The 16,319-nt window shown below is 34.4% G+C and overlaps 2 long non-coding RNA genes across 4 annotated transcripts in view; both read left to right on the top strand.

Annotated features, from left to right (window-relative positions):
* Positions 1-16,319, top strand: part of LOC134740170 (uncharacterized) — a 366,820-nt gene that overhangs the window by 126,848 nt on the left and 223,653 nt on the right. The gene's annotated exons all lie outside the window — the stretch shown is intronic.
* LOC134740171 (uncharacterized) overlaps positions 1-16,319 on the top strand; it is a 60,765-nt gene that overhangs the window by 23,063 nt on the left and 21,383 nt on the right. The gene's annotated exons all lie outside the window — the stretch shown is intronic.

The raw sequence follows: 16,319 nt of genomic DNA, 5'->3' as shown, positions 1-16,319 counted from the left end.
ATTTTAATCCTAGACATTTCAATATAATTTGAGTAAAATTTACTATAACCTAATTTCTACATACTGATCATAATATTCACTAATGTTTAAAGTGAATTTTGTCTCTGAGTTTAAGAAATCTAGAAAATTTAGGTTCTTCTATGAAGATAAACAGTTTATTTCTAGAATTTTGTAATAGTGCTAGTTAAGTATTGTTTATTAAATTTGTTAAAATATTTTTATTACATTAAATCAATTTTTGAACTAGCACTGTCTCTATTCCTAGCCTTGTTTTTAGAATAAAAATTAATATGTGTGTCAGAAAATTTTGAAAGAAAGATAATTAGGAACTATTGAATATTTTTCTCCATTACTAGTGATGGAAATTTAATTTTGTCTAATGCCTCCACCATTAATTAAGATCATATATTCCCCTCCCATATTAATAGATTTTGTACTACTGAATCATCCTTACATTTCAGGTTTGAATCACACTTCATTATTTTGTAACATACCTGAAATATACTGCTAAACTATTTGTTAATATTTATTTATATGATCTTTACACCTATATTCAAACATGTAATTACTCTATGGTTTGATCTTTAGTATCTAAGTTTGCCAGGTTTCACTTCAATGTTATACTTTAAAAAAACAAGTAAAAAGGTTTTTTATGTTCTGAAAAAAACCTATAAATAGAAAAGGAAGACATTTACTTATAAAACTATGATATATACTTAGTATGACAGGCATTATTCAAAGTATTATCAAATACTAGTTTATTTAATGCTTGTAACAACACTATGTAGTAGGTATTATTATTATTTCTATTTTATAGATAAGAAATGGAGGCACGGAGAAGATAAGTAACTTGGCCAAGATAACACAGCTTATAAATGGCAAAATTAGGTAAAATTTGACTCCAGATGGTTTGGGAATTCATGCTCTGACAAAATTTGAACCTTGAGCTTCTTTTCATGGTTGACTTTTTTTTTTTTTTTTTTTTACATTTTTTAGTTTTTTCTAGGATCTCTATGATTTCCTTTGTGGATAAAAATTATTCATCCAATGTGGCAAATTTTGCTTTGAGTTTTGCAAAAGAGTTGACTGAAGGCTTCCGAACAGATGAACAGTTTAAAGCATCTGCTTAAGATGAAAATTTAAGCATCACTATTCCTCTGTTTAAAAACATCTACTGAACACTTCGTATGACTCAGACACTGATTTGGATAACGGAAGTATAGTAGTGAACACTCACAAAATAGATCACATCTCTGTTCTCATGGCAATTATGTTCAAATGAGACAAGACACAGAAAACAAATAAACGAGTAGTGGTAAGTGCCAAGAGAAAAATAAAATAGGACAAGGAGACACAGAGTAATGGGAGAGAGAACAGACTGTTTTAGATAGTGTGTCAGGGAAAATCAGAATGAAGTGATGGAGCTAGCCATGTGGATAGGTATCTGGGGAGAATATTCCACCAGCAAGGGAAAATACGTCAGCAGCAATGTGCGTGTAGCATTCTAGAAGCAGTGAAGAGGACTATATGGCTGGCACAGTATGACAGAGGAAAAAGTGGTAAAGGATGTAATTAAGAGGTTTCTGGGGGCCAACTTATGCAGGATTTTGTAGGCCACAGTAAAAACTATTTTACTTTCATTAAGATGAAAAGCCATAAGAAGACTTTGAGCAGAATGGCATAGATGGAATTATATACTCAAAGACATTCTTCTGACTCCTAATTGAGGAAGAATCTATGATGGAGCCAGGCTGAAAACAAGAAGACAGAATTGGATTGGTATTGCAATCTTTGAGGAAATAGTGGCTATCACTAACTTGATAGCAGTGGAAATGATGAGAAGTACTTCAGTTCTGTGTATAATTAGAAGGTAGAGCTGACCAGAATCTTTGCAGAATTAGCTATAAAAGGAAGAAGTCAAGGATGACTAAAAAATTTATGATTTCAGCAGCTGTAAGGATGCCAGGCTGTTTCTTGAGTGGGAAAGCCCAGAGAAGGAGCAAATTTAAAGAAAAAGATTAAAAATTTGATTTTGCCCTTGTTAATTTTGAGGCAATGTATTGGTTATTACTGCTGTTATAACAAATTACCACAAACTTAATAGCTTAAAGAAACACAACCTAATTTTCTTGTAGTTTTATAGGTTAAAATGTTGGCATGTGTCTCACTGGGCTAAAATCAAGGTAGTCTCAGGGTCTGCCTTCCTTTTGGAAGCTGTAAGGGAGAATCTGTTTTCTGGCATTTCCCAGTATTTAGAAGCTTCTTGCTTTCTCTAGCTCAGGAACCCTCTTCCATCTTCACAGCCAGTCAGGAAGGATTGAGTCCTTCTCACATTGAATCACTCCGACTCTTCTACCTTATTCTTCCACTTTTAAGGACCTTTGTGATTATACTGGGCCCATCAAGAGATAATCTCCCTATATTAAAGTCAGCTAATCAGCAACCTTAATTCTATCTGCAACCTTAATTTTCATTTGCCATATAAGGCAACCTATTCACTAGTTCTGGGAATTAGAATGTGAACGTTTTGCAGGGAAGATTATTCTGCTTAACACAGATGCCTATTTGACATCCAATGGACTTATAATAAAATAGCATATCTTTTGCTTTCTTAAAAAAGAAATATATAAAGAAGCAGGATAGAGGGTAAAATAAGTTTTATTGCTCTATAAAAATGCAGAATTACCAAACCAGCTTTTAAGGCAAATTTTAATTCTAAAGCACTTAAATAAAATAAAATTTTATTTTACAAAATTATATAGCTGTGGTAATTCTAATAGGTACAAATGTATTGGTCATCAGATTTTGTGCCGAGTGTTGTTTACCCAGTTAAGCCCTTCAAAATGGTGCTTTTGAAAAAAAAAGTTGCTTAAAAGCCCCTAAATAAAGCCTTTAATTCTTAAGTCATAAAATTGAAAGTATATAGTGCTATGTTATATTTTGAAAGTGCTGTTTATAATCCAGCATATATAAATTAATCATGAAAAGTCCACCAGAAGATAAAATAAAAAGGGTTTTATTCTTATTAAGTAAAATATCCTTGCTAACATTTTGATTATGTACTTTGTCATATGCATATAATTATAAATACATGAATATTTATATACACAGACATTTATATTTATGTATGTTTAATGTATTTACAGTTTTAAATCTGCTTACTTATATTGGAAGCACTGCTTCATGTTACTAATATTCTGTATACCATCACATTTAATGGTATCATAATATCATAATATTCCATTGAGTCATAATTTACTTAACCAATTACCATTATCAGATACTTGGATTTTCAATTTTACTCTAAATATAACTAACATGAACGAACTTGCATTGAAATCATTGCTTATGTCTAGTGACTGATTCTTGGGATACATCCCTGAAGGAAACATTATTGTGACGAAGTTTATTTATATTTTCTAAAGCTTTCAGTATAAAATGAGAACCATTATAGTCTCTGAAACAAATACCTCAGTCGATTTAACTGAATCTTATTTTAAGAGAATACCCTTGATTTATCATCAACTTCTCATATAGAAACTTCAAATAAGGATATAAAAGCCTTTGAATTTCAAATTGTGAAAATTATTAATATGTCAGGACTAATAATTATTAACATTTCAAAAGAAGGTTTGAGGAGCCCTTTTATTCTCTTGTCAACAAATGTAAAGCACTGTTATTAAATTTACATTGAGAAGACGTATTGCCACTTTTTTCATCTGCTTCTACTATAAATGACAAAAGAGAAACTATAGGAAATAGTAATATTTATAAAATGGTAAGTACTTAATAAGTGCCTACTAAGCTTTAGGCAGTGCACTGAGCATCTATATTTATTATCTTAAACCTTGCATAAAGCTAGAGTTAGGTAATAGTATTATTTCCATTTCAAAGATATAAAAACCCAGGTCTAGAAAGGCAAAAAATTAGTCCACCCAGTTAGTAAATGGGGGAGCTAGGAATTCAAAATCAGGTACATCTGACACTGGAGTCCTGTCTCCTAAAGTAAAATTCTGTGTTTCCTTGACTTTCTCCTTCAGCTATTAGTAGCAGTAACAGTAGTAGTATCATTCATTCATTCATTTGCTCATGAGGTTATTTAGTACCTATTATGCTCCAAGACCTCTGCTAGTTACTTGGGAGATTACAGGGAACATAACAGAGGCACTGATCTCTTGGAGCTTATAATCTTTTCGAGAAGGCAATTATTTATTCAATTGGTAATTCCACTAGAGTATATTGAGTGTTATGTTGGTGGAATCACAGAGTGCTGTATAACTGTGTGTCCTCTGCACCCCCAGTATTTTATACTCATCTTCATTGGCCTTGTTACACTGAAAAATGAATTTTCACCTATGTACTGGTTGTCCTTTATAAACTATAAATTTCTTAATAGCAGGCATCTTATCTGATTAATGTTTGTGACCCTAGCACCTAGCGTAGTTCCAGGCACATAGTAAGTGGGTGCCTAATGAATGTTTTTCTTTTTTCTGAAATACTCATTGATTATAACTAGTCTCTAAATAAGCAGTTTTTGAGTCCTGATTCTGTTACTCTCAATGATTTATTATTGGTAAGGTGAAACTGTCAATTATGTGATTATACTAATCAAATGAAGTTTTTGGAATTAAAAATAATGCCATCATTCACTCTCTAATTCAACAAGTATTTTGTCCACTTACCACATATTACTTTATGTGTGCCACGAAGGACAGAAATCAGGCCCTGAGCTTACATTTAGGATTTTGACTTGAGTGGAAAAGATAAGACAAGCTTATAGCAAAATACATAAATGACCATTCAGGAACTTATTATGTATGTGTATGTGTGAGTGTGTGTGCGTGTGTGTGTGTGCAAGAAATTCTGTATCCATCCTCAGGAAGAGTGACTATTAGAAGGAATGGGAGAGTGACTCATTGAGAGTGGCTAGGTCCTGCTTTCAGTCTTTTCTAATTGACCACCTAAGCTTTTCAGATCAATCACCAGCATGTGAAATGAATCCTTCATGCTGGATAGATCTCTCAGGACATGGAGGACATAAAGACTCAGGACATGGAGGACACAGGTTCCATGTGGGTGGGTGTTTGAGCCCTCTGAGATCCAGAGGTTCCAATGTGGCTTTCCAGATGTGGTACCCAGACGGACTGGACATTAGCACTGAGGCCTTGAGCCAGGGCAAGCCATAACCAAGCTGGTTATGAAGGAATGAAATCACACTCAGAGCCACTGTCCTTCAAAAAACCAGGCTGGCATATGCAGGGACATAGGATGAAAGCAGCGATAGGCAGAGGAAAGAAGACCCAACAACTCAATTGTTGTTCTGTGTGCAAGCAAGGGTTGGTGGTGGCAAACCCGGCAATGGCAAGATTCTTCCAAGGCAAGACGTTCAGAGGCTCAGAGCACTGAAAAGTTTAAGAAACTCTCACTCACTTATCCATATGTGAATCAAAGTCAAAATAATACTAAACTATAAAATGCTAAACTTGTGTGCATGCTAAAATAAAAACACTTTCTATATTTGTAGATGAAAAAACTATAAAAAATAATAATAAAGTAAACTTTCCTCACCTTGTTGATGCCCTGTTTTGCTGGCAGTCTAAACCTCTGCTTTCTTACTCTGCATAAAGGGTAAGCACTGGCCCTTTTGCTCTGGACAAGGGAAGCTGGGGGACCTGTTTCCCGGACTGACTTTTTTGTATTATCTAAGATGGTAAACAGGTGGCCTTAAGAATATGGTTCCGGACTTCCTGCTAACCTTAAACTGTTTTATATTTCTAGAACTTCATTCTGATAGAACATGATAAATAAACAGTGTGTTTTTATTCACACCCTGAGTGGTACAAAACAATTCATATTTATTATAGTTAAAACATAAGGGAGAAAGTGCCAAGAAGTATATGAGAGGTTTAAATAAATTATTAATAGAAATTCAGAAAACAGATGCAATTACATTAGGAATCTGAAAAGATTTGTGGAAGACTTGCATTTTGGCTTTAAGTGTAATGGAAGTGCAGGGATAACAGATGTAAAGAACAACGTCTAATTCTAGGGCTGAGAGAATACCTAAGGAAGGAGCAAACTTGGAAGAGCTTGCCTCACCAAGGCTGAGGTCCAGACTTCTTTGAGGAGTGCGCCCAGTGGATGGTGAATACTGAGTACTGCAGGCAGTAACTATAAAGCTGGAAGCCACTCACTGGGGACTTGCTGAGAAGCTGCCCACTGGGGTGCTGGCAAGACTCACTGGAAAATTTTCATCGTTGCTCTGACAAAACTCTTTGGAAGGGGGTGCACCACTGAGTCTCCTCAAGCCAGTGGTAGGAGAGCTGCAGTGAGTTGTTGGAGTAAGATACACAGCAACTGAACAAGGAGGAGAAACTCTCTTCTCTTGTGGTGTCCCCTATTCCCCTACATATTCTACTGACAATGGCTGGCTCACAAAGAAGAACACTTACAGGATCCTACACCAGGGCAAAAACAGTGGATTTGGAGCTAAGAGGCAATACATCAATATAATTCACACAGTAGCAATGTATGTGTATGTATCTCAAGATTATGAAGAGTTGCCCATTTTCCTCTTATCTTCAGGCTATAAAGTATCAGAATAAAAGTTATCTGCAGTGAGTTGAAAACCTGTTTTCCAATTATTACATTAAGGCACATGTTATTTATATCTATAGCTCCTTTTGTCAACTCAGTAGCACACTTCTAGGTTTTCTCCATGGGGCTTAGATGGCCGTATTTATTGGCTTGGGGTAATTAAGTGGGAATTGAACAAAACTTCAGTTTCAGTAATTATACCTGTTTGCCTATACTATCCCTTATATATTGCTCCTTCCACTTGAATCTGCTATATACTTACCCTGAATTCCCCATAGTATCTGGCAAATGGTACTTAGGAAATTTTTTAAAAATTGAATCAGATCCACATGAAGAGTAAGTGATGAAAACCACAAGCTTTGGAGTCAGACAGACCCATTTAAATTCTAGATCTTTCACTTAGGTTTTGTGTGACCCTGAGTACATTACTAATATCTAATTTTTTTAGCCACAGTTTTTCCATCCATAAAATGAGGATTATAAAACCTTTCCTCTATGGTTGCTGTGAGTATTAAATGTGGCTACCTATAAAAACTGTAGCCTGGCACATAATAAGTCCTTGACAAATGGAAGCTATTATTAGTAGAGGGAATTTCAAGTTGCAATGATTCTTAAAATGAATGAAAAGATGACAGATTCTTGGGTACAGCCTCAAAGCTGTGCTCTCCTAAAATACGATTTCAGAAAATGAAAGAGCAAAAACACAGGGACCTCAAGGAGAGAACTAAATTCTTGATGAATGACTACTAAAACTAAGAAATTTATTCCACGAAGGTAATAAAAACAATGAATTTAAAAACTGAATAATCAGATCTGGTTTGCATTTCATCAGACTGTGCTATAAACCAAATCTGTTTTACTGTCTCATTTATGTGACAGATGGTGTGACAACTTATTGAGCTGATAAATTGTTTTCAGTTATTTAATCACAGTGCAATCATCTTACTGTATTTCTACTCCCTTAATTTGAAACAGATTCGACCCTTTGTCCAGTTGGCTTCCTGTACATGCAACGCCAGTCAGCAGACTGGGCTGTCCCCTTCAGTCTACTTGTTCATGCTAGACTCTTGGAGACAACAGCATGCTTATGTCACAAGCCACTTCTGTCATGGCAGGATTTGTGTTTCTCCTCAGGTTAATAATATCTGATGGAGGCACCAGGTCTCCTTTCCTTAAAAGCAAGGGGTCTGAATGCCAGTTTAGGAAGAGGTGCTTCAAAGATCAAAACCAGGCCTGTGACAGTGACATGTGGGTTCATGAATTGGAAATGGCAGTGTCAAATCTCTCCTAAACAAGGAAATAGCCCCTGGCCAGCAGAAAAGGAACATGGAATATTGCTGGCCCCAATTAAAGAAGCAAGTTTTGTAAAAGGTAGCCAAATTCACTGACATTTTTTTTTCTAATGTAGTTCTGTACAGAATATTGGAAAAATAAACTAGGAAAAACAGGCAAAATGTGAACTTACAGGTTGATGGGCAACTTCAGAGATAAGAGCACAAATACACGGCTTTCAACTTTATGATGAGAGATGTTTTGCTTTAGGTGGGCTGAATATACATAATTTCTGACTGAGATAACTTGCAAACAGGAGCTAAGAACTGCAACTCAAGTTTGGTAAGTTAATAATAATAATAGTTATGCTTATTTGGAGACTTTAATAATCATTGTTATTATTTAGTATTACATGACACTTATTAGTACTTATATGTGCCAAACAGTCATACATATTAATCTATTTATCCTCATTAAAACCATGCTGCAACTTGTCACTAATCAATTATTCAATAATATATTGAACAAGCATTTATGTAACACCTACTATACTTCAGATACTCAATCCTTTTTCATTCTCACAGCACTAAGAGATGGGTATAATCATCAACTTACCCAGATCCTCTAAGAGGCCAAATAATTTGTCATGGCTGTGCAGCTAGTGGGTGTTAGAAATAGTTTCAAGTCCATGCCTAGCTCAAAATTGTCCTTTTTTTCTGGCTACCTCTCAACCTATGGCTGCTATCCCTTTGCTTTGGCCACCCATTAATAGGGAGCCCTCGCCACAGTTCCCAACTTCTCTTAGGCTTCATCTCCTCATTTGCATAATTATCATCATATGTACCACATAGGCTTGTTGTGAAGTTAAATGAGGTAAAATATAAACTTTCTTAGAACACTGATTAAAACACAAGTATATTTTGGTTGAATGAAGTCAAAGTGTGTTTCTTTTTTTATTAGGGGTTTCAGTCCACTGACAGAGTGTAGTAGCTTAATTATTTTCTTCGTCAGGATTTAAATAATGTATAGTCTAATTTTTAGTTATTTTTAAACCAGTGTTCCGCATTTACCCAGTGCCGTTTTGTTTTGTTCTGTTTTGTTTGAGACAGAGTCTCGCTCTGTCACCCATGCTGGAGTGCAGTGGCACGATCTTGGCTCACTGCAACCTCTGCCTCCTGGTTCAAGTGATTCTCCTGCCTCTGCCTCCGGAGTAGCTGGAATTACAGGCATGTGCCACCATGCCCGGCTAATTTTTGTATTTTTAGTAGAGACAGGTTTCACCATGTTGGTCAGACTAGTGCCTTTTTAAAAATACAACCAAACCTAGTAGGAACATGCAGAGAAATAGCAAGGTTACATTTTTTAAAAATCGAAAACCAATTATTTCTTATGTTAGCTTTCCATTCAACTCCAGATCTTTTCATTATTCAGAGAATTCTTGTCCAATTAAGGTCCCTGACTTTCTTTCTTCTGTAGCCTATGACTTAGGTAGATGTTATAAAAAGAAAAAGTTGAAATTGACTTTTGACTGAATATATTCTTAATAGGAGGTTATGCATCTCTACCAAAGAACTTCAGTAGTGCTTGTGAAAGGAAACATTTTCAAATCAAATAGCCAAATATAAAAACAGCCTGAAAGATCATGGCTTTATATCTGTCTTTTAGTTCTTCTCTCAGAGCACAAAATTTCTCTGCCTGTGGTATCAGCAAACAATTTCCTATCTAAGAGCTGAGATATGGAGAGGTTACGTAACAAGAAGCACACTTAAGGAAGTCTTGACCAGTTCCTGTGTTTAGGATCATTTCCATTGTGACTGGGAACCTTCAGAATGGGAAGCTTGTTGACATTTCAGATCTTCATCATGGTTCAGCTTATGGAAAAACCTATCTGGTATAGTATTAATAAAACTAGAATGATATAATCTTTCTGGCAATTTCATGTCTGTCACTGAACATATTTTACTGAAAATCTGATGAAATCAGTCACAGTTTTTTAAGAAGCAGTATCTGTCAATTAGACTATATCTTATACAACAGTGAAAATCGAGCTACAAGTAGAGTTAGTAAACTTTATTGTTTTCTACCACAGCAATGTCCGCAAGCAAGCTAAATTCAATGATCTCTTACTAAACTTTGCCATATTATGGTGGTTTTGTATTATACCAGTCTTCTTCAGTAAATAATGATGGGCAGTTACTACCTATGATTACCATTTTTGCTCTCAGAAGGAAAATGAGGCATGTATATATATTCTATTGAAAGATTTTTAAAAGAAAAAATAAACATAGAAGGTGATACGTGTAATAAAGAACAAAAATTCTAAAATATGAGGTGTTTGGACAGTTTGATTCTAATAAAACAGAACCTTCAAAACTGAATATAGTTTATTTTTCTTACTGAATTAAAGGTGTACTAATACTTATGATATTTTCACCATTTGATTCATAGGGACTAGCTAATGACAGTAAAAATATCTGTATATCACACACTCACAAACACAGAAATGTGTGTCACAGTCTCTACCTTGAAAAATTATGTTTTTAGGTTTATGCATTTTAAAATTATTTGTTTATTCATAATATGACTTATCAATAATAAATAATTATAATTATACTTTGTAAATATATAGGGTCATTGTTGATCAGATGATGAGAAACACTTCCTGGAAGAAAGCAGTAGGTAGGGAAAAAGAAAGAAGAGGCTGAAGATATTTGGAAAATTAGATTTCTTTATTTCAACTTATGGTTCCTGAAGACACGCAGCTGCACTGGTTTTGGAGGGCAGAATCAGTGTTAATTTATGAAAACTGAAGGAAAGCCTAGCAAACAGAAAAGTTCAAATGAAAGTTCTGGCATTCAAAAAGAAAGCAAAATACCTAAGAAAACATGATCTAGCAAATTTTAATGTAGTAGAGACCCTATGTATAGAAATACACATTAAAGGCTATCTATATATGCTTTCCTGATACTCCAATAGTATGTTTCTTTCATGTCTGAGGTACATAATAAATACTTTTGAATAAATGAACACAGCAGAATTATAGGCACTAAGTAAGATACCAAGTAACTAGGACACTGGTAATCAGGGTGAATTCTTAATAACTTGTGGCAAAAAATCCAAAAGCATGGTGCTCTACAACCCTGAATAATTTATCCCAAATTTGATCTACTGGTAATCAGGGTGAATTCTTAATAACTTGTGGCAAAAATCCAAAAGCATGGTGCTCTACAACCCTGAATAATTTATCCCAAATTTGATCTACCTTAAAGTTATTCCCAACATAATGACTTCCATAAAGTTCTGGGATTTGTGCTTTACAAATATCCCTTGTCCTACAGCATCTATCGATTTGTATATTCCTGAATAGCTATAGTGATCTCTTCTTTTGTCCCTGATATTTGATTATCAGGTTACTTCCATAAATACAGCATGTCTACATAGTACCACAAACTCAGTCGTTGTAACTAAAGTGCTTGCTTAGCAGTCAAACAGCTACAGAACTGACAATTACATGAGGAACAATCAGTTTAATTTGGTCCTTTCTAAGACCTGCACATTCTTCAGTAACTTGTATATAACCATCTTATCTGATCGGTGTTATAAAATATATTGTACAATCATTCACCGTTTTTAAAACCCAGCACTTTATAAATTTCCTATACCTGTTATGTCAAATATAAAAATTATAAATTTGCACCAAAAGCTTCATGGCTAAAAGTGGTATAGAAAATTAATTTTTATTAGTGGAAAAATTGCTTTAAGTAGGTGAGAAGTATTTTCCTGTGAATTGAGGTAATAACCAATTGGAGAAGTTTTAATTTCATTTTACTTGAGCATACTTACTCTAACAAACCTGGTTAAATTGCCCGGGGAGTTATAAAGAAATAATGGGATTTAAAAAAATTAAAACCCGTAAGAATGAAACATTCTGTTTCCTAAAGTGGGTGTTATCTAATCTCATTCAGTAAAAGAAAAAAGAAAAGTTTGACTCTTTCTCAATAAGGAATCACATAAAACTTAGAAAATATCATTTGAAGCTACGTTCTAACTCTCTACAAGAACTCTTGAGAAAGTTTAATGAAAGCTTTAGATTTCAAGGCATAAATATAGACTGAAATGGTTACCAAGGTATATTTATTAGATTTATTATTTCCTTTAAAGAACTCATGTAGCTGTCTAAGATTATCAAATTGATGGATACCAAGAAAATAATCTACGGTCTTAATTGACAAGTTCCCAAACCATAAAGAACGATACTAGGATCAGAGGGTAAAAGCCACTCCTTTGATCACAGAGTACAAACATTATAGAATCTTTGCTACCACACAAATACATCTATATGGGGACATTTATTCACATAATGCACAATTGCATTGTTTCAAGTTTCTTCAGAAAATTAAAAGCCCATGTTAATATGTAAGTATAGTAATATTGATAAGTACTCTCTGCTTTAAAAAAAATCAGCAGGACGAAATAGATGATATCTCAGCTATCTCCTTCAGGAAGTTACACAATTCTATGAAAATTTTAAACCTGGGGAAGAAATTATGTTTTTGTTTTAGCTTAGAAAAATCATGTAGTTTTGAAATTGATAGCCATAGCTTCACCTGTGAGTCGTGACTCTGAAATCCATATCTAAATCCCAAGTTTCTGTCTTTGGAGAAACAGATACATGGATCAGACGAGCCACTGAACATCTCTACTTGGAAGTCCCAAAAAACCCTCAAACTAAAGATCTCTAAAACAGAAGGTATTGCCATCTGTAACCCTACTCACATTTTGTTTTATTTATTCTTATAGATGATGCTACTGCTCCTTAGTAACCCAGGGCAAGGACTTTTGGAGCTGTCCTAAATGGCTCTTTACCACCCACTTTCAATGTCTGCAAAAGTTATATAACAAAACAATAATGATTGTTTTAGAGATTGGATGTTCTTCACATAGTGATTGAAGTGCTTCTTTTGTGCCTTGAAGCTATCAGTAAAGCAAGGCATTACAGCAAATCCATCCATTTTTTTCAGGTGAGACCCTCAGTTTTCACCCAGATTCAAGACAGATTATGTTGATGCTCTTTATCAGCCAGAGGTACAAGATGGAACTGGGAGAAAAAGCGGTGGGTGTCATTTTTGGAGACATGCAGAATGTCTTAGTTTGGGCTACTATAACAAAATGCTATAGACTAGGTGGCTTATAAACAACAGAACTTTCTTTCTCACAGCTCTGAAGGCTGGAAGTCAGACTGAAGGTGCCAGAATAGTATGGTTCTGATGAAGGCTCTCTTTCTGGATTGTAGACAGCACCTTCTCAACGTGTCCTCAGTGTTAAGGGTTCTGATGTTTTGTTAGAGTAACACTGTCCAATACAGTTGCTACTGTATTTAGCATATGGAATGTGGCTAGCCCAAATTTAGCATATGGAATGTGGCTAGCTCAAATTGATGGTAACTATAAAATGCACACCAAGTTTCAAAGATTTATTGTGGAAAAAGAAATATAAAACATATTTTTAAAATATTGATTACATATTGAAATGATAATATTTCAGACATATAGGGCTAAATAAGATAAATTAATTACATCCATTTTTTTTAATGTGACTACTGGAAAATTAAAAATTACATTTATGGCTCACATTTTATTTATGATAGCTTGTCCTCTTTTAGAGTATTCATTTTGTTTGCACACAAAAGACTGAGTTAATTTAAGACACTTTATTGTCAAAAATGATTGGAGGGAACTAATGCATACCAAATTATAAGACATGGGAAGATGGTCTTCTGGTGGAATTATGAATAACTACATGTCAGTGTTTTTATAAATGTAGCGGATAACATGTTCATATGTAAAACAAACAGTTTAGTATTCCTATATTCTTACCTTGTTTCTCTTCATGTAATTTAAACAGCAGCTGAGACATACACTTAACCTCAGAGAAGTGATTACCCAGAGAATCAACAGAGCAAAAGACTAAATATTTATTTCTTGGGACATGACAAAAGATTTGGGAGGATACTCTATGCATTAAGAGTGAATATGTTTTACCTTTAAAACTAGATAGATAAAGCTAAATAAACCTTTATCAGCTGAGGGATAGTTAAAAAGAAGAGAGAAGAAGAGTAAGAGAGTTTAAATAGCAACCTGTCACTGAAAGAAAGGGATCTATGTCCTACACTTCACATAGATCAGCAACCTGGAAGTGGGGAGGGAGAAATAAACAAATTCATACATTGAGGATCTGAGTCTTATGCAAACAAGGTAGCAACATCTCAGAGTTCTGACTTCAACCCAAATGGTGCCCATGCTGTAGGTTACACATTACGAGGTGATTTCTGTGGGAACATGGCTTTATTTAGCCCCAGTGTATTTCCAGAGGCCCTAGAACATGGTATAGAGCATCTGCATGTTTTCCATGCCCTGAAGAAGAACAAAGAAATAGTTGAAAGAGATCTGACCAAGGGAAGGCCTAGGAACAAGGGTAAGTGATGTCAAAATGGCAACTAGTGTGAATAGGGAGCCAAGAACAAGTTGGGGTTATGTACATTTCAGTGGAGCATGGAGTAAAAAAGGCCAGATCCTACTCTTCTGACTGCTATGATCTGAATGCTTGTGTTAAAATTCACATGTTGAATCTTAATCCCCAATGCAACAATATTAAGAGGTGGGGCCTTGAAGAAGTGGTGAGGCCATGAAGGTGGAGCCCTCATGAATGGGATGAGTGCCCTTATAAAAGAAGTTCACAAGAGATAACCCCTTTCATCATGTGAGGACCCAGCAAAAAGGTCCCAACTATGAGAAAGCGGCCCTCATCAGACACTAAATCTGTTGACACCTTGATCTGGGACTTCACAGCCTCCAGAACTATGAGAAATAAACTTCTGTTGCTTATGAGCTACCCAGTTTATGGTATTTTGTTATAACAGCCTGAAACTAACTAGCACAAACTCTAAGAGCTGATTGTTATTTCAAGAGCTCCTGAAATACACATGCAACTAGGGGAGAAAATGAAGGAAGGGAAACTCTGAAACAGAAATAAGGTTGTTTGAGAAATATAAAAAAAGGTTATAGTTTAATTTAATTTCATAAGCTCATATCTTCTACATTATCAGTGAAGTAGAGAGGAACATGAGCCAGTTTAAAATTCTGAAGGATTTGGGGAAGCTTTTATTTAGTTTATTTTGTGAACATTTATCAGTAAGAAAAAGATATTTCAAAATCAGTTCAGTTAGTCTCTAATTTAATAAAGGCCAATCCTAGCAAGATATTTAGCAGCCTCTCTTTGTCTATCTCTTTTATTACCATTTCATCATTTGTACCAGTGTCTACTTTCTTTGAGCACATTCAATGTACAATGTTGTTTTTTCCTTTCATAATCTCAAGTTTTTACTATTAAAATTTCCAAATAAACAGAAAAATTCAAACACAAGTACAAAGAACATGGTATACATGTCATGTAGATTGAAAAATTAACATACTGCTATATTTGTTTTATATATTTATATAAGTACACATTTTTTCTGAAATATTTGAAAATTAATTGCAGTCATGATGCTTTCACACTTAAATTCTTGAAAGTAAGGACATTCTGTTATATAACTATAATACTATTAACAAAATAACAAATTAAAAATCCCTTGCTATTATCTAATATTGAATCCATATTCAAATTTTGCCATTTATGCCAAGGATGTGTTTTCTAGATCCTTTTTATCCCCAAATAATTCAATTTAGCTTCACACATTGTGTGAGATGTTACATCTCTTTGGGATCTTTTAGAGAATAGTTTTCTCTACACACACATCTCTATAATGATACTCACTGTTTGAAAAGTCCAGACCAATTTTCTCATAAAATGTTTCATATTCTGAATTTGTTTTATTGCTTCCTCATTGTATAGTTTAACATGTTGCCCAATCTCTTGTATTTCCCATAAATGAAGATTTAGATATAAAGGCTTGCTTAGATTCGGAATTAACATTTGTGACAAGAACACATCATAGGTGGTATTTTATTCCTTGTATTTCAAGTATTTCATATTGCATCGCATCAGGACTGACATAACTTCAGGTTTTACCACCATTTTATCCCTTGGTTAAGGTAATTACCAAGTGGAGATCTCTCCACTTTAAAGGCACATTTTTCAGCTTTCCAATGAGTAAGTCATCTATGAGATTATTTTAGACATCGTCTAACTCCATTCCTTCTTCTTTCACTGCTTTGATTTGTAACCAGTTACTTATCTTGAGGAAGACATTTCTTCTTCTTAAAGCTTCCTTTTTGTTCTATTCATTCACTAAGAAAAAACACAATGTTGTTGTAATGATTCAGTGAAGCAATGCATGTAAAATAGTTTTATAAATTGCAAATGTTGTAAATGTTAAGAATATTTATGTTTATAGTGGGAAGAATAGGAAGCAAAAGCACTTTTATCATCATTATTGTAGTTTGAGTGTG

Source organism: Pongo pygmaeus, chromosome 8 (assembly GCF_028885625.2).
Source record: "Pongo pygmaeus isolate AG05252 chromosome 8, NHGRI_mPonPyg2-v2.0_pri, whole genome shotgun sequence".
NCBI classification, from domain to species: Eukaryota; Metazoa; Chordata; class Mammalia; order Primates; family Hominidae; genus Pongo; species Pongo pygmaeus.
This window is presented reverse-complemented; position numbering and strand designations above follow the sequence as displayed.